At 43.9% G+C, this 19,084-nt stretch overlaps 1 non-coding gene across 1 annotated transcript; it reads right to left on the bottom strand.

The window, feature by feature from the left end:
* Positions 1 to 18,697: 18,697 nt before the first annotated feature.
* Positions 18,698 to 18,836, bottom strand: LOC120705310. Its single transcript, XR_005687897.1, has one exon. It is a non-coding gene; the product is annotated as a small nucleolar RNA Z247 (small nucleolar RNA).
* Positions 18,837 to 19,084: the final 248 nt, after the last annotated feature.

Raw genomic sequence — 19,084 nt, 5'->3', positions numbered from 1 at the left:
AATGAGGGAGTGACACGTCAAAGACTGAAGGCGGTGGGGCCCATGGGCTGGTCGGCCGACCAGGTAGGTCGGTCAGCCTCCCAGTGGGCCCACTGACCTTCCTCTTTGTCTTGTGGGCTGCTCTCGGGCCCCACTTGTCAGTGGTGTGTGTCTTGACTTAGTTTCTGTTGGTTTTCTTCTCTGGTGGGCCATCAAATCCATGTGAAGCTCGTGTGATGGTATTTGATCGGACGGCATCTTGCTCCTTAGCTGAAAAGGGTATGATTGCCCTTAATTTTCAGCTAAAACCTGCACTCATAGAAATCTAGAGGGACATGTGGAATTCGGTGATTTATTAGTGGCATCAGTGTAAGAAATGCAAGTTCATCCATTTATTATGGCAATATTGACGCTCAGAAATGGTCGTTAGTGAGCGTCAACAGAGCCAGAGATAGGGCTTTTAGCGGGGGCAAGTTACTGGCCGGGATGGTGCCATAGCGGTTAGTCTCGTTCTCAGTAGACCGGTGCCTCAGAGTCAGTCGATCGACGGATCAGCGGGCGACAGGACGAGTGAGTACAGGTGCGCAACCCCTGCAAGGTGAAAACTATACATATAACCGCGTACTCGGTCTTGTACATTCCTACTCTTCTGTTACTTCATCTAGAATAGTAAACCCTGATTTCTACCTTCCTCTAGTCCACTTTCCCCTGTGGAGTCAGATGAGGTGCAGGGAGAGGGAGTTCCTGCACCAACCTGGGTTTGACCGGTGACGGATGGCCCGTGTCGTTGAGTGACAGATGACATATACATATACTTGCTTGCATAGGAAACCTCAGCCTATCCATTGGCTACTTTTTCTACCTTTGCATCCACTTGAAGCTTGCATACGGATGGTGACGTGAACCTATCCCTTCCTTGGGGATAGTCTGGTAGATGCAGGATTCGACTTGCGGATCAAGCCCGAAGATGAAGGATGAATCTAAGGATGGTTCGAGCTACACTCCGAGCTGCCTGTGGAGAGGAGACATCAAGACGGAGAATGCCCAAAAGATTAGCTACCGCTTCCAACTTCTAGTTGTTTTCCTTTAGCCCAAGTGGCTTGTACTCTGATTTTTATACCACAACCCTCTAGGTTATGTAATAGTTAAACCCATGTAATTGTTTTCAGAGTTGTATGTCTGTGATATCAAATTGAATTGAGTTCTGTATGTGATAGCTACTGATCTAGGGACTATCACAAAGATACAGGGATTCGGGTTCTCCTTCCGGAAACCCGGGTCATTTCACCAGACCGCCCCGGTGACCGGTCAGACCGCGCTCAACGAACCGGTCTGACCGGTCAGATTACTGCCAATCTCCTTTCCTTTGCCTTGCCCCCCGAGTGTTGAAGTCTTTGTTGTAGCTCGGGAAGTCTTGTTCTGCAGCACCTTTCTCTAATGTCTCTCTTCTCCAATGATCACGTTTTTCTCTTTAGTCAATTCGGCTTGACTTGACGGAATTAAAACCTTGGGATTCTTTAATTCAAGCATTGTATGCATTGGGAAGGGATTCTGATCAATTTGCATTGTTGGAGGAATCAATCATTCTTCATTTATGGCCGATTGTATCTTTCTACAAAGCACATTGCAATCTTTTGTAGCATGAGAAAAAAGTATTATCAAATTGGTAGTAAGCATGCCGCTTTAACTCTTCTACCGACAGAATTGTGTGAGAGAACTTAATTTTTCCAATCTTTGCTAATTCATCAAAGATTCTCTCACACTTGGACACATCAAAAGTAAACTTGATTTCTTTCTTCCAATTTTTGTTAATCGTCTTTAAAGAAGAATAAGTACTCGGCTTGTCATTCGGTGACAACACAAATTCAGCGGCATAAACCTCTTTAGATTCATCGTCCGAAGAATCTGAATGATACTCAAGAGCACGAGTATTGGGACGATGATGCCTATGACTTTCTTGCAACTTTTTGCTTCGGCTTTCTGCAGCCAAAGCTCTTTGATGCACTTGATTAACAGCAAAAAATTTATGGCCCTCTAGTTTCTGTTTAATGTGAAAGCGCAAGTCATTAAAAGCTAAATCTGCTAAATCCTTTTCAGCAAGATTCACATTAAAGCATCGGTTTCTTGTTGTTGACGGCCATTATTTTCCATTTTGACTGTCAACTTCTCCAAAATAACATGAGCTTTACATCATGTTCCATACATATTTTACTTATTACTAACAAGTTCAATAAGTTTTGAATAAGTTGTGGTTGCAGGAATTAATATACCAAAAATGAGCCAAAATTGGGAAATACTCAGGCCGACCAGCCTCACCTAGGCCGGCCGGCCTGGCACCTAAACAAACCATGCCACGAAACTTTGCCAAAGTGATCATGAGCACAAATCTAAGCCAACCCAATTTGGTTCCATCAAAAAATCACAAACAAAGACCGAAAGGCTTGAGCAATAGAAGGTTGGGTCCACATTCAGTGTCCAAACGCAGTTTCAAGAGCCAAACCGCCTTGAGGAAGAATGTGCAACCGTTGATTAATGCGTCGGTGAAACGAAGGGCCGATAGGATCCAAACCCAGGCCGACTGGCCTAAGGGAGGCCGACCGGCCTATCAATCACGTGCTTTAGACCCAATCCTTTTTCACCAACCTCCAGGAGACAATCCAAGCCGCCCACAAAATGTCGGTGGCCAGATGGTGGGATCCCCAGGCCGGCCGTCATCGTGGAGGCCGGCCGGCCCAACTTTACAGCACCTCGTGCTCAACTTCGCGTGGAAGTTACATCAACCGCCCTAGTTGCTTACAACACACGTGCCCACCTCGTACTGACCTTGGAGCACTATAAATAGACAGCAACACCCTCACTCTCAACGCACACCAAGGAGTTCTCTTCTCTCATTCTTAGTTTCGGGATTCTGGAATCATCACCGGAGTCGGGTATAAGCTCTTGTATCTTTTCCTTTGACATTTATCAATATAGTTTATCTTTTTTACCTTTTCGAGTCAGCTTTACTTTCTGCATTTATTTTCCATTCCAAGTTATCTTGCTTGTGTGCGGAAGTTCATTCCTCTAGCTTAGGCTTTGTTATCTTTCTTGTTTATTGGGATATTACCTTATGGGTTTTCTATGCCCGAACTAGGGAACTCAAGTTAGTTCCCTAGGTTGAGGGGGATTTCTCTTGTACGCGATAAGAGAAATCCTAACACCGAGTATGGACGTGGTGTCTGAGCTCAACGTTAGCTAGAAAGTGTGTTCCACCCCACGGTACCACTGTGGTAGGCGGCATGTGGTGATAGCCCTGTCCATCCTTTGTAGTCCACCACGTTCGGATGCTTTCATAGCAGTAGTTGCCGACTGTCGTTGGACTCCCTTCTCACCCCAGTCTGAGTCCTTCCCTGAGGCCACCGAAGTAAGCTCTAGGTTCCCGATAACTAGTTAGAAATGAGGTTTAGTCTAGAGAGGCTAGCTCGAGAGTTTAGAAGTGTTTTTGGAGTCTTTCTCACTCGTTGTCCTCCCAGCTGCTTACCTCTCTAAGGATTAGAGTCTCCTGTGTCAGACGGTCCTCGCTTTGCCATTATTATCTTTTCTTATCTTATCAGGCTTACCCCCACAAAGTTAGTTGGTTGATATCTCTAGTAAAGTTTGTCATTCGATTCATCGATACTCTTTACCATAGTGCTTCCTTGAGGAAATTACGATACCCTGAAATACTCCAAGGTGAAGTGCTACAGCGGTGATTCTGTGCGCTGACAGAATCCATATTCTATTGAGCATAAGAAACACCAACACTTGTGTCGCGGAATCTTCTAATGTAATCATTCATAGACTCATCACGCATTTGCCTAACCGATGTTAAATGGGACAATTTAAGCTCATAACTTCTAGAAAAGAAGTGATCATGAAACTTTTTCTCTAATTGTTCCCATGAAGTAATCGAGTTTGGAGCTAAAGAACTAACCGAAGAGAAAGCGGTTCCAGTTAAAGATAAAGAAAATAAAGGAATTTTCAATTCATTTATAGAACCAGCTTCTCCTAATTGAGAAAGATATTGGCTAATATGTTCAAAAGTGCTTTTACTATCATCTCCATTGAACTTCACAAAATCAGGCAATCTAAAACTAGCGGGATAAGTAACCGTATCAAAAGACATAGGATACAACTTTTTGGTAAGATTGAATTTTGCCCCTAACATCTACTCCAAGATTGTTTTATCATTTTAGCCAAATCATTCTTACATTCAGCAAGAAATTTCTCAAGATTAATTGAATAATTTGGTTGTGTAGAAGTAGACGCGATCTGCTAGTCTGATGTCGCATGACCGAGGAAACCGGTCAGGCCGGTTGTTACGACCGATCTGACCGGTTGAGGTGAACCAGTCTGACCGGTTGCAGGAATAGATCTGACTGGTTGCTGCTTGTTTTGCCATTGCTGCATGTATCGGTCAAACATCTCGTTCGTGATAGGACTGATATGTGGCATGGTACCTCTAGGGTACTAGTGGCATATGGTGGTGTAGAATTTTCCAACTCATACGTTCGGCGAAAGTTAGCCGAACTACAGATGCTTGTAATTGGATCTTAGTATGTTTGCTGAGCTACCAACGCATTTGTTGGCGTTACTGTTTGACCACTGAAATAATGCATCGGCATTCCATACGGTTGTTGAGTCACAGGTAAAGTTACCAATGGTTGAGGGACAAGAATTTCAGTATATGCAACAGTAGAATTAGACGATATGTCATCAATTACTGGTTGTTTACCGACTATGTTAGCAACTTATCAGTAAACATATTAACTAAATGCACATCCCGCTCAGCGAACATATTTTCAATTTGTTCCATGGTAGCACCCGTTGGTGCATTACTTACATTGGGTATTGCCTCAGTAGATGCATCCATAGAAGTAGAAGTCGACCTCCTTGATCTTGGTGACTTTGCCACGTCGATCAACTCTGATGCTTGCAAGCGCCGCCTTCAGATCCTCTTCATCGCGCTTCTTGAGCTCCTCCAGCATTTGGCGAACATCTTCAAGAAGATGCTCAACAGTTGCTAGGATGATGTTGTCTTTTTCAATGTCGGCAGTTGATCCCATCTTCTTGAGGTAGATTAGGTCAGTTTTTGTTAACCAAGAACTTTCTTCCCCAGCAGAGTCGCCAAAATATGTTGGCACCAATTCAGCAAAAACACACGAACGTGCACAATCGCGTAGCGCGAGGAGGGGCTCGATGCGGCACCTCCTGCGTTGGGGCGGTCAGACCGGTCAGAGGGACCGGTCAGACCAGTCACTATGGTGAAATAGCAAAGTCCGACGAACACTAGCCCGGGAGGGACCCTGTTAGGGCAGGCACACGTAGGGTTGTTCTAGGATCGGCAGGCCACCTAGAATGCCTTCAGACATCGCAGAGACGAGGGAAGAATAGCATATAGGAGGTTGAAAGAGCTAGGGTTTAGAGATAAATGTATAGGCATTAAAAAGATAGAAAAGTAATGTATTATTGTGTTTTTGATCGATTGGATCCCTCAATTGGCCGTGACCCCTTATATTTATAGGGTGGGGTGGACTTATCCCGCAAGAAATCCTGTTTACAGATCTAAATCTATAAAAATCTCTAGCTGTACTCAGACTCTGTTTGGCTCGGTCAGACCGGTCAGACCCACCGGTCAGACTGGTTGGTCGTGCCAGTCCGGCTACAACATCACAGACCGGTTAGACTGCCTGGGTTGACCGGTCAGACCGGTTGGTCAGGTCTACTGCCAATTTTGGTTGTCAACAAGTACAAAGTGTGCTTGCAACTTGCATTTTAGCTCAAAACTTATCTTTAATTGGTTCTAGGGGTAAAGTGTGTTTTTGGATTTATTGGGAAATAATGCGTGTAAGAAATGCAAACTCATGATATTCTAATCAGGTTTACACTTAGAATTGGTCGTTACCAAGCATCAACACCACCACACTGCAATCTCAATGCGGACAATGGATGAACTCCACACGCTTCAGGCAACCTGCTACTTCATTCGCCGTGTGTGCCACGACCCCGAAGTCAGCCGGCTCATCTCCATCGAGCGGTTTGACATGTATTGGGACGACCCTGATGGCTTTTTGACCCTCCTTCCTCGCTTGGCCCAAGTCAGAAACCTGGTGGCCTGCTTCATCATCGGGATGATTGTCGTCCTCCGTGAACCCATCATCAGACCACTGCTAGTCGTCGACGAGAATCTCAAGTGTCGTCCTCCTGTACATGTCCAATGGCGGTGCCGGCATCGACAATACTGCTAGGCACTACATAAGATAGGCCATGGGTGAAGAATCGGCAGTGGCGCCGGCAGGCAGCAGTGGCACAATAATGCTGAGCAATGTGAAGTGTTACCAGATCCACCAGAGGATCGTCCTAGTTATTTGGACATAGCGCCGCCACTGGTTGCGGATGAGGAGAATAGCGCCGATACCTATGCGCGCCAATCTTCCATGCACAGGCGGTAAGTGCGATGTCGTTGTTGTACTACCATGGCCGCAACTTGGATGCAAAGTGTTTTGCAATAAGGTCTGCCGAATTCGTCGTGAGCTCAAGCTGTTCTTGAGCGCAATCTTGTAAATTTGCATTGGGATGACGATTAGGGTAACTTTTGCTTTCATCTATCCACTGCGTTACTCAAGTGTTCCTGAGAACAGCTTAATTTAGAGCGAATTATTAGTGTAACTTTTGTTTTTCTGTTGCTTTTGCTTCATGAATTTTAGAGTGAAATTTGGCACGGTTCCTGTTCCTGCTTTTCTATTGATGAGGTCCCCCAAAAAATGTGTGTGTGAAGCCAGTAATGAAAATATATATGTGTGTTGACGCAAAAATCACACCGTAGGGGTACTCTCATGTCCCACGTACGCTAGGGCTGGGGAGATCTGCTTTGCTCCGACGTACCGAATCCAATCGGCGCGTGTATGGTTCACTATGTGTGCCAGAAAATTTGACTTGCTGAGAAGAACTTGTAATGAGAAAAAGCTACTGCAACTAGGGTGAATCCGCCATGCGGAAAAATAGATGCATTGAATGTAAGGTTTGTGTTTGGACGTGGTTGATCAAAGTTTACAAATAACGGAGGTCAGCATTTATAGCCTAACCCTAACCTCCCTTGCCAATACGGAGAGATTACAACTTGCAACACACGAAACACACTTGCCTTATTTAAACAGAACAAAATCTAAGAGATAACTTCCCAGCTTCATTCACCAGCAACTTCCATAGTTCCATCGGCTGCGATACCTCATCCTGACCCAAAGTTCCAATATGCTGTTTCTTCTCCTTCGATCAAGTGTTGTCCCATTCTCTATCGGCCGCTTGCCCAACAGATTGACACGTGCCAAAAAACGGTGTCCACACATGCCCCCAATTTCGGAGTGAAATAAACTTTTGCTCCGAAATTCATTTTGCTCTAAAATTCATTTTGCCTGTTTGGCTCTCTCTCTTCCTCCGCGTGGACTCTGAACCCACATAGTCAACTCCTCGCATCTCGTGCCGGCGGCGAGTGCAAATTAAAAACTCTTCTTTACCACTAACTGCAATTTCCATCCTCCGCTCATATGCACCGAGACGATCCTAATTCCGTCTTTTCATCCCTGATTTATTCCCAATTTGACCCCGGATCAAGGTGTTTCATTTTCCATAGCGGGTCTTCCAAATATGGCAAGGTAGGAAGCATCGAAGTCTGGCACTTCGAATTTTATGTACTCAGTGCGGTAGTTCTCACGAGTTCCAAAATTAACTGGCAGGGAGATTGTGCCGAGTGGCATTGCCGCGTTACCTGGAACAATGCCCATAGAAGGGTGATTTTGTGGGTCTTATGTTGAAGTCAAGCCCCATTTGATGCAAAGTACTTGCAAATAAAATGTTGATGCCCCTTCCTCAGTCAATGAGTACTTTTGTGAGTCTCACTCCTGCGACTACTGGGTCGAGGACTAGAGGGAGTTTCCCTGGTTCAGAGAAGCTGGTCCATTGATCTTCTCTAGAAAAAGTGATCGGGACCTCGCTTAGCTTTAGGTACCTCTGAGTAGCTAGTTCCACGGCTAGGATTTCTCTATGCGTGAGTTTTTGAACTCACTTTGAGAGGCATCCTTCCCCTCCAAAGATGACATTCATTGTTCTATTTTTATCTTGGTAGCCTTTGGTTTTTTCAACATCCTCTTTGTCTTCGTCTTCCTCCCCATCTTTCTTCTTTTTTCCCTTCTCTTCTGGAATGAAGTTGCTGACTGCTTTTTGGAGGTTGCAACACTCTTTTGCCGAGTGCTTGCCATCTAGGTGGAAAGGGCACCTCTTTAGCAGTAACTTTTCAAATTGTTCTTGTGTGCATAACTTCTTTCCGTGCGGAGGGCGGTCGAGTGCCACAACATGATCGTCTGGCCTTCGTTTTTTGCCTTGATCTCACTGGTCTCTGGGACCTTTGCCTCGATTGTCGTTAGGCCATTTGTTGCTGTTGTTGTCTTCGACTCACTTTGGGAAGCAGTCGTTTTCTTGTTCTTCATTGTCAGCCCATGTAGACATCATATCGCATTGTTCTGCGATGGTCTTGGGTCATTGATGACTGAAGTCTCTGAAGATGTAATAGTCGAGAAAACCTTGATGGTAGTAGTCGATGACGTCTGCTTCGGTGATTTTGGCAATGGTAGTGCGTTTCTCAAAGAAACACTTTGTGTAGTCTTGTAGGGACTCATTTCTAGTCTGTTTGCACTAGGACAGGTCAGGATGAGTACCTGTACGAGTCATGACTCCTTGGAAGTTGTCGATGAAGAGTCGATGTAGGGTTGCCCAAGAGTCGATGATGTCTTCTTGGAGGGAGTCCAACCATAGGAGTGGTGTAGATTCCAAGGCTAGTGGAAAGTATGTGTAACGAACATGGCCCCATTTAGGCCATTTCGAGTGATTTCGGTGATCAATTGACAACGCAATCAATGGGACTAATGGCCTTGTTGAGTGACCATTTCTAGATCCCAGGGATGAAGTAAAAAGACCACGCTAAGCAAAACACGAAGAAAGAACTCAAAGAAATGTTGAATTGGACAAGTTCTGCAGAAAATAGTAGCACCGGTTAAACCGATGGTATGCCATCAGTTTGTCCGATGGGTGTCAGATACAGCGATACCCTAGCAGCGGAGCAAAGTTTGGTGCCAAATAGGATCAAGTCAAGAAGGCCCTTAGGCACCGGTTTAACCGACGGCCCAAAGAATGTCATCGGTGCAATCAATATACTATTGCCCAGAGACAATGTCAAGTGTGCAGGAGCCAAGTCGATCTTCAGCACCGGTTGCACCGACGGTCATCGAAGCATTGCCTCGATGCAATGACGTTAGCAAAAAATGATCAAGTGCAACGGCTACATGAAGATCATGCACCACCGGTTTAACCGACGCCCAAGCATCAATTTAACCGATGTTCACAAGTGGTGCTGCAGCTATGTCAGAAGAGCCAACGGCTACTAGTCGGTCTAGAGTAACCGATTTAACCGATTCTGTACCATCGGTTTAACCGATGCCTTCGCAGAAAATGGGCAACGGCTAGTAACGACTACTCTAAGTTGGAGGGCAATATATATGGGTTTCCCCGGCCATTTGAAATTTGCTGGAGTTCCAAGACATCACACCCACACCCAAGAACACCTCCAAGCCATCCAAGAGCTTAGTGATCACATATTTAGTCCTTAGCACATCTTTGAGAGTGTTAGTGCTAGGTTAGCTATTAAGTGAGTGAAAGAGGAAGGTATTGCTGCCTTGTGCATGGTTCTAGGGTGAACCAACAAGTGTATCTCGGTGTGCCAGCCCCTTGGAGCATTGGAGGCTTGCCGGCACGTGGACGACCCTCCAGCTTGGTGTGGAGCGGCGTCGACAACCTTGTGTGGGGGACGTGGAGACCCCCTTCCTTTTTGGGAAAGCTCCTTAGTGGAAAGTGGGATCAAGATTACCGTGATTGTTTTCACAGAAGAGACTTGATTGCCAGAAGCAATACTCTTCATGGGTGCTTCAACAACGTGGATGTAGGGGCACCTTTATGGCAATACGAACCACGGGATAAATCCTCGTGTCGAGAGTTTGCTTCCTCTCATCCCTCCTTTAAGCTTCCGCATTTCTTCTTGCAACTTGTGTGCCTTTACCTTCTTAGTGTAGTATATTGCTAGGATTGGCTGTAGATTGCAAACCTCTTTTGGGATGATGGTTTCACACTAGATGAACCAAAGTTGCACATCTAGATAGCATATTTTAGTTTAATTTGTTGTGCAAATTAGTTGGAGCTTTAGATTAGGTTTTTAAGTTGCCTAATTCACCCCCTTCCCCTCTTAGGCTAGAGTCCCCGATCACTTTCAGTATGCCACTTTAGTGGTGTCATTGCCGCCCGCTACGTCAATTGCTTGGGAATAGAGATCTGAATCCATTGGTGTGGAGGTGTCTTGCCGTCGTATTTGTTAAAGCCGACTGGTTTGAAGCCTTTAGGGTAGACGTAGAGGCTGAATTCCCTTCTAAATGCTAGGAATCGATTGGTGTTACTTGGAGCTCTGTATCTTTCCTGAAAGGCGTGTGCTTCCTGCCGGGCATTGATGATCTGCCTAGCGTCGTAGCCTATAGCTACATAATTGCGAAGGTCACTGGAAGGAAAGTCTTGGAGGCGTTGATAATTACCTCGGGGTAGTGGAGGTTGTTGATGTTGTTGTTGTGTTGGTCGGTTGCCTCTCCCACCGCCTATTGCCAAATGAGCGGGTGCTGCTGGAGGATGATTCTGGTTGCCCTGAACAATTTTTTGGTCCTTGTTCTGGGCGCTTCCTTCTCGTCGTTTGTGCCTTCCACCAGCTGTTTGGCTAGAACCTACATGTCTTTGGCTTCTCGAGAGAGATGGCATCTCATCTTTCTCATTGAGTTGTAGAGCTGTTGTTGACGCAAAAATCAATACCATGGAATCCGAAGGCAACTGTTTGCCAAGCTTCGGAAAGTAAACCAAGCGTGCCAGTCAATCTGACATGTTAATTGACAAGGAGATAGGGTAAATGTTAAATTCGAGGGAATATCGGCTGGAGTTCCGAAGATCCCTCACAAGTCCGGCAGGCGCTTCCGATACAGAAAGCGACAAAATCAGCTCAGTCAGCCAATTTGAAATAAACAATCGGCTAGGTCAGCCGATGTGCGCGAGAAGCAGTGTAAAGGCTACGAATGTGTAACATAAACAACGCTATCAAACAATCACCTGGAATAAATCTAAACGGCTAATGATGTTTTAAATAAAATAACACGATAAGCAGCCGATCAAACATATTCCAAGCTGAATAGATATCAATAAAAGCTTAAAACAACAGGTAAAACCTATAGAGCTAGCAGATATCGATAAATTGTGAATTAATCTAGACGAGATAACAGCGATATGCCCGGAAGTCAAAGTTTAAATATAATTCGATAACTTTTGAATAGATCTGAACGAAGCAACAGCGATGCGCCCGGAAGCTAAAGCTCATATTTACTCGGTAAACAAAAACTTACTAGCAGATCAAGTCGCTCGAATGTGAGGCGTCCTTGATCAACTCGAAAGAACCCGTCGAAAAGAAAAGAAAAGTGGCGAAGTCACCGAAAAGTAAATTGCAGGTAAAAAAGTAGGATTTGTTGATTGATCGTGTGATAAAACTCCTACAATGAATGAGAGTACATATTTATAGCCTAGACAACCTAGCCGGTCACGGCACACTAAACTTGCTAAAGAAGAAATATCTAAATAAAAGAAAATACTAAGATACATGGACTCTAAATTCCCTTGTATAGAATCCTTGCTGACGAAGCTTCTTTTTCCTTGGATCTATCTCGGCCACGATACTCAGATTAGAAAATATTTTACTTTCAATAAACTGAAATACCTTCACGTGATCATCTCGACCTCTTCCTTTATTTCTTTAATCAATATCAAGCCGCAACAACTAGCACCCAATGCTTGCACGTCTCCTTTTTAAATATATTCTAGTAAGAGTTGTCGCTTTCACATACACACATAGATGCAAATATCTCATGTGACTTCCTGCCGATTTGCTCTGCTAGTTACCTTGCCGATTGCCATTGCCGATTATCATTTTGACTCTGGGTTTGATCAAAATACGATGTTAATAGTTTCCTTCACACTTAACTTCACATGTTGCAACCAAACTCTTGTTAGCTTGTGTTTCCCTTGCCACGTGAGAATTCCCAACTAGTAGGCTTCCAGTTCCATCGGCAACTGCTGTCACCTTTCAAGTCAACACAAACAGCCGATTGCTTTGTAATTCCGAATATATATCGAATTTACCAAAATTCGGTGTCAACAGCTGTGTGCTGGAGCAAATGTCTTGCAGCGTGCATTATGTTGGCCGCTGGGGTGTGGAACCCTTGCTCAGTGGCTCTCTCGAATTCGGTTTGGAGATTGCACTGGTTTCGCTGTTGCTGGTGTTGCCGCGCGTCCACCCTTCTTTGGTCGCGGTTATGATTTTTTGCTCTTCTAGCATCACGCTGGGTATCATTTTCGTCACTAGCATCAGCAGTAAGGTCGTCTGCTGGGACGTCCTCTAGTAACTCGTGTTGTATGCGACCGCCGCTTACATCAGCCATGTAGACGCAGCGGTCTGAATAAGATTCACCCGAATAGTTTGTGATGTTGTTCCTTCCTCCAGAATGGTGGAAAGTTCGCTTCCATCCTGGAGGAGAGATCTGGGATATATGGCACTAGCCGGGTATCATAGCCGAGTAGTTCTGGAGGTTCCATGCCCTTCCAGTACACGAAACGAGCTTGTGATGTAGATGCGATTGTGAAACTAGGTCATGTTTTAGTAGATGCATAGAGAGACAGTGAAACATTGAAGGAGTTAAAGAAGTTTGGGATGATGTTGGAGGATCACAAAAAATTATTGTACTCAGATTGCAAGCAGGGGTTTAAAAAGTTGTGTATCACATTGGAAATGCTACAATAGAAGGCAACCAATGGTATTACTGATAAGGGATTTGAGGAGCTACTAGGTATTGTAAAGAACATGCTTCCAGAGAGGAATAAACTGACCCCTATAACATATGAAGCAAAAAAAGGTTGTTTGCCCTCTTGGATTGGAGGTATAGAAAATACACACATGTCCTAATGGTTGTATTCTCTATCGCAGCGATGAATATGAGAAACTGGATGCTTGTCCTGTCTGCGACGCAAAATGGTCAGACAAAATAATCCTGGTGATGTTGACGTGGAGCCCACCAAGAAAAAAGTTCTCGCTAAGGTAATGCAGTATTTCCCAATAATATCACATTTGAAACGCTTTTTCAGAAACAAGGCGATGCTAAGTTCATACAGCACAAAGAAGAGCGTAACAAGATCAGATGCTGAGACACCCTGCAGATAGGTCCCAATGGAGAAACATGGATAGAGTAGTTCTAGATTTTGATAACGACCCAAGGAACATAAGGTTTGGTTCAAGTACGGACGGAATGAATCTATTCGGCGAGTGGGGCAGCAGTCACAGTACATGGCCTGTGGCCCTATGTATATTCAACCTTCCTTCTTGGCTATGCATGAAGCAGAAGTACATGATGATGCTGGTACTTATCTAATGTCTGAAACAACCTGGCAATGACATTAACGTGTACCTAAGACCATTGGTTGATGAACTTTTTACTACTGTGGAATAAAGAAGGTGTACGTGTGTGGGATGAGTACAAATGGGAGATTTTCCACCTCCAAGCATTGTTTTTCGTAACCATCAATGATTGGCTTGCACTTAGCAACCTTTTCGGATAGTCGAATAAGGGATACCAGGCTTGCACCCATTGTCTATATGAAACGGATAGTTTGTATCTGAAAAATCGTAGGAAGGTCGTGTAGATGGGCCATCATCGATTTCTTCCACTGAACCACCCCTTAAGAAGGAAAGGAAAACATTTCAAAGGGGAACAAGAAACTCGTGCTAAGCCTATGTTCTGAGATGGAAAGCATGTTTTCTCGATGGTAAAGGATGTCCATGTTGTGTTTGGGAAGGGACGTGGCAGTCAACAAGTTCTGAATGATAAAAATGGTCATGCCCCAATGTGGAAGAAGAAGTCCATACTCTGGGAGCTAACTTACTGGGAAGTCCTGAAGGTCTGCAATGCAATAGAGGTGATGTACTTGATGAAGAATCTTTATATGAACCTGCTAGGTTTCCTTAGTACATATGGGCAGGCAAAACATACAATGGAAGCAAGACACGATCTGAAAGAAACAAAACAACAAGAAGTCCTACATCCTGAAAAGAGAGAGAATGGACAATACTAAGTGCATCCTGCTAGCTACACTTTCAGCAAAGAGGAGAAGGAAAGCATGTTTGCTTTCTTTAACAGTATGAAGGTACTATCTGGGTAATCCACGTGTAAATATTTGGTAAGCGATAACCCTTGATGAGGGCATCGGTTGTTTATATATCAAGAACAACGTGTACAGTAGTATCTCCTAATCCGACTCTTATAGATCTCCTAGGCCTTTACAACACGTATCTTAATCAGTACAGACTACAGGCCTTGTTGGAGTAGAGCTCGGTTTATAGTAGAAGATCACGAGTTTACATTGGATACGTTACAGAGATAGCATTTCATCTAACAGCCTCCCTCAACCTCAACGTACTCAAGTTTAGGTTGTGTCTGAACTTCTCAAGATCTTTAGCTGACAATGTCTTCGTGAAGCCATCTGCCACCTGATCATGAGTTGAAATAAAACGAACATCAAGCATCTTGTTTGTGACCCGTTCTCGCATAAAATGATGGTCAATCTCAATGTGTTTTGTTCTTGCATGAAACACCGGATTTGACGTAAGATACTTGGCTCCCATATTGTCACACCACAAACAAGGCGCTTGTGGAAGTTTAATACCAAGTTCTTTGAGAAGGGATTCCATCCAAATAACCTCAGCAGTAGCATTAGCCAGAGACTTGTATTTTGCTTATGTGCTTGACATTGATACTGTTGCTTGTTTTCTAGCACTCTAAGAAACCAGATTCGCTCCAAAGAATATAGCAAATCCTCCTGTAGACCTTCTGTCATCCAGACTTCCTGCCCAATCAGCATCAGCAAAAGCACTTAACAATATAGATTTAGATCTTCTTATTTCCAAACCAAGACCCAGAGTATGCTTAACATATCGCAAAATTCGTTTTACTGCAGAATAATGAGTTGTGGTTGGTGCATGCAAATATTGACAAACTTTGTTGACCGAAAAAGTCAAATCTGGTCTTGTAAGCGTTAAATATTGGAGTGCTCCCACAATGCTTCGGTATTTTGTGTTGTCTTCTCCATTCAACTGTTCTCCATTCAACTGTTCTCCTTTAAATGCAGAGAGGTTCTCAAAAATTGAAAGAGGTGACGGAGCAGGTTTACAGGTCATCATTCCAGCTCTCTTCAAAATATCTTGTGAGTACTTTTCCTGAGAGAGAAGAATCCCATCATCTGTCTTTTGTACTTCTATTCCTAAGAAGTAGTGTAGATCTCTGAGATCCTTCAAAGCAAATTCCTGTCAAAGATCTTCCAAGAGAGCCGAAATTGCTTGACTGGACGAGCTGGTTACAATAATGTCATCGACATATATTAGAACAAATATTGTAACACCAAACTTGTTATAGATGAATAACGAGGTATCTGATTTAAACGGTATAAAACCTAGCTGTTGAAGCTTGTTACTCAATCTAGAATACCACACTCTTGGAGCTTGCTTGAGTCCATAGATAGCCTTGTCAAGTTTGCAAACATAGTTTGGAAATTTAGAATCTTCATACCCAGGGGGTTGCTTCATATACACTTCCTCTTCCAGAACACCATGTAAAAACGCATTCTTAAAATCCAACTGTCTGAGACACCATCCTCTTGAAACACCAATAGATAAAGCCAAACGTACAGATAGGTTAATAAGTTCGTGGGCACTTGAAGAGATAAGGCATACACATAGGTGAAGAACTATACGCGTAGTGCGTCAGCTTTCAAGTACCATAGGTTAAGCGCATTACAAGACTCGTTGACGCGCAAAGTAAAGGCCCGTCACCTTCGCTGCTTTAGTCTTGACCCGCCACCTTTGAAAGTACTTTAGGTGACGAGCTAGGAATGTAGCCCGTCACTTCAACTCTAGGTGACGGACTTCACTAAGACCCGTCACCTATCCTCCATGAAAGGTGACGGGCCACGTTTCTGGCGAGGCCTCGCGAGGCCTCAAACTAGTCCGAGGTGATGCGCGAATATAAAGTCCGTCACCTCTACTTGTGGGGTGACAAGCAACAACTACAGGTCACTTTTATGCGCGTCACTATAGGCCGTTTCTTACGTAGTGCTTGACAACTGAACTGAAAGTATCTTCATAATCTATGCCATAACATTGCTTAAAACCTTTAGCTACCAATCTTGCTTTATATCTATCCACTGATCCATCAGCCTTTCTTTTGATTCTATAGACCCACTTGCAATCAATTAGATTATTTCCTTGATTTGCAGGAACCAAGTGCCAAGTCTTGTTCCTAATGAGCGCTGAAAATTCATCATTCATAGCATCCTTCCACTTTGTATCTAGCAAGGCTGTTTTCAAGTCTTTTGGTTCTTCAACCATAGCAGCCATACCCCAACAAACAGTACCATCGGTGAATCTTTTGAGCTTGGTAATACCTCGTTGCAAACGAGTAGTTGGCCGCTGTTGTAAATTCTGGATAATGGTTTGATCAGGAGCATCAGCATGAGTAGAGTTCATAGCAGACCCTGAGCCTACTGGTGTGTTTGGCGATACTGGGTCCATCGGCATAGAAGCTTCAGCAGCTTTGATCGGAGAAGCCTGAGGCGCGTGTGTGGGTGAGACGCCGATAGCTGTCGGCTGGTGTAGCGCAGAATCAACATTGGTTTTAGCTCCATTGTCTGATAGCCCAAACTGGTAATCATCAGTACTGATCTGATTTTGAGAAATTTGAGCACCGTTTCTTTCTTCTCCATGAGTAATAAAGATTCCTGCAGAACCAGTACTAGGGGAGGGCTGAACATCACAAGTGTTATAATCATTAGAATTTTGATCACTACAATTATCACCCCCTTGATTAAAATCTGGATGAACAAGATGATCAGGTAAAAGAAGAATTTCATGGCAAAGGCGAGCACCAGCATTTGGCTGAAGTTTTGAAAAAGGAAACACGTGCTCATCAAAAACGACATCCCTAGATATGTAAACACGTCCCGTTGAAACATCAAGGTATTCATATCCTTTGTGCAAGGGACTATAGCCAAGAAACACACATTGGTGTGATCGAAAAGACAATTTTCTTGAGTTGAAGGGTCTGAGATTGGGCCAGCAAGCACAACCAAAGGTTCGAAGAAAATCGTAATTAGGCTTCTTGTGTTGGAGCTTTTCCATAGGGGTTTGCATATCAATAAGCTTGCTAAGAAGCAAGTTAATAAGATGAGTGGCAGTAAGAAAGGCTTCATCCCAAAATTTTAGAGGCATGGAAGCGTTGGCTAGTAAGGCAAGACCCACTTCAACAATATGTCTATGTTTTCTTTCGGCCGACCCATTTTGTTGATGAGCATGAGGGCAAGAAACTTGATGAGCTATTCCAATTTGTTGAAAGAATGAATTGAGTTTTTGATATTCACCACCCCAATCCGTTTGCATAGAGAGAATTTTCTTGTTAAATTGACGTTCAACAAGATTTTGAAAGTTATGAAATACTTGGAAGACATCAGATTTGTTTTTAATCAAGTAAATCCAAGTAAACTTGTAAAAATCATCAATAAAGCTTACATAGTATGAGTGCTTTCCGACAGACATGGGGGGTGGGCCCCAAACATCAGAAAATATAAGTTCTAGGGGAGCCATGGACACACTGGTAGACTTAGGATAAGAAAGTTGATGACTTTTCGCCTTTTGACAAGAATCACAAACTAAATTTTCTCTAGCTTCACCAGAATATTCCTAATGACATGCTCAACTATTGAAAAAGAAGGATGGCCTAGGCGACTGTGCCATTGAACTGAAGAAGGTTTAGTGACACCAAGGACTTCCTTGCTGCTGATGGTTCTTGGAAGCTCTAAAGGATAAAGGCTGTTCTTGCATCTACCATGATGAAGGATTTCTTTCGTGGCTTGATCCTTGATAAAAAAGGAATGTGGATGAAATTCAAGAAAAGCTTTGTTAGCAGAGGCTAAACGCTGAATAGAAAGAAGATTCTTTTTGGCACAAGGAACATGCAGGATATTTTTAAGTGAAAGATCTTTACAAGGGGTATGAATAACTGAATGACCAATGTTTCTAATGCTCATACCTTTTCCATCAGCCCCATGTACTTGATCCTTACCCTTATACTTGTTGTGGACGATCAGTTTCTCTAAATCTCCAGTGATATGGTCAGAAGACCCACTATCGATGTACCAATTTGTGTCAATGCCATAATAGGTAGATGCAGCACCAGCAGTTTTGCCTTGTTGTTGATACTCTTCATCATCATCGTAACGATACCAGCATCTTTGTGCTGTGTGACCAACCTTGCCACAGATCTGGCATGTTGGTTTTTCTGCATATTTATTACCGGAGCCTCCCTGTCTTGATGTACCAGTGGAGTTGTTACTGCTTCTTCCCCCACGACCACGAGAACCACCTCGGCCGCGACCACCATGGCTTTGATTGGAGCCTCCTCGACCTCGAGAAGCTACATTAGCCAAAGATTGGAATTGGTTGCCATTGCCGGAGCCAAACAGATTTCAAGCCGCATGTCGTAGCACATAATTTGTGCATACAAATCACTGAGACTCATGGGCTCTGTGCGTGTCATGACAGATGAGACCAACGGGTTGTAGTCAGCATCCAGTCCAGCAATGATAAAAGACACCAGTTCTTCATCTTCTAAAGGTTTTCCTGCTGCAGCGAGTTCATCACCTAAAGCATGCATCTTGGAGAAGTAGGCAGCAATAGATTGAGATGAGAACATAGTCTCAATTGCAGTCCAAACCCCGAAGGCCGTGGTCTTGCTCAGGACATGTTGCAGCACCTCTTTGGAGAGAGAATTGAGCAAATAGCGCAGGACAGTCTGATCTTGTGCCACCCATTGGGTATACGCAGAGTTGACGACGATCTCCTTTGTCTTGTCAGCCTTCTCGA

The sequence above is a fragment of the Panicum virgatum genome, chromosome 4K, assembly GCF_016808335.1.
Source record: "Panicum virgatum strain AP13 chromosome 4K, P.virgatum_v5, whole genome shotgun sequence".
Taxonomy (NCBI): domain Eukaryota; kingdom Viridiplantae; phylum Streptophyta; class Magnoliopsida; order Poales; family Poaceae; genus Panicum; species Panicum virgatum.
This window is presented reverse-complemented; position numbering and strand designations above follow the sequence as displayed.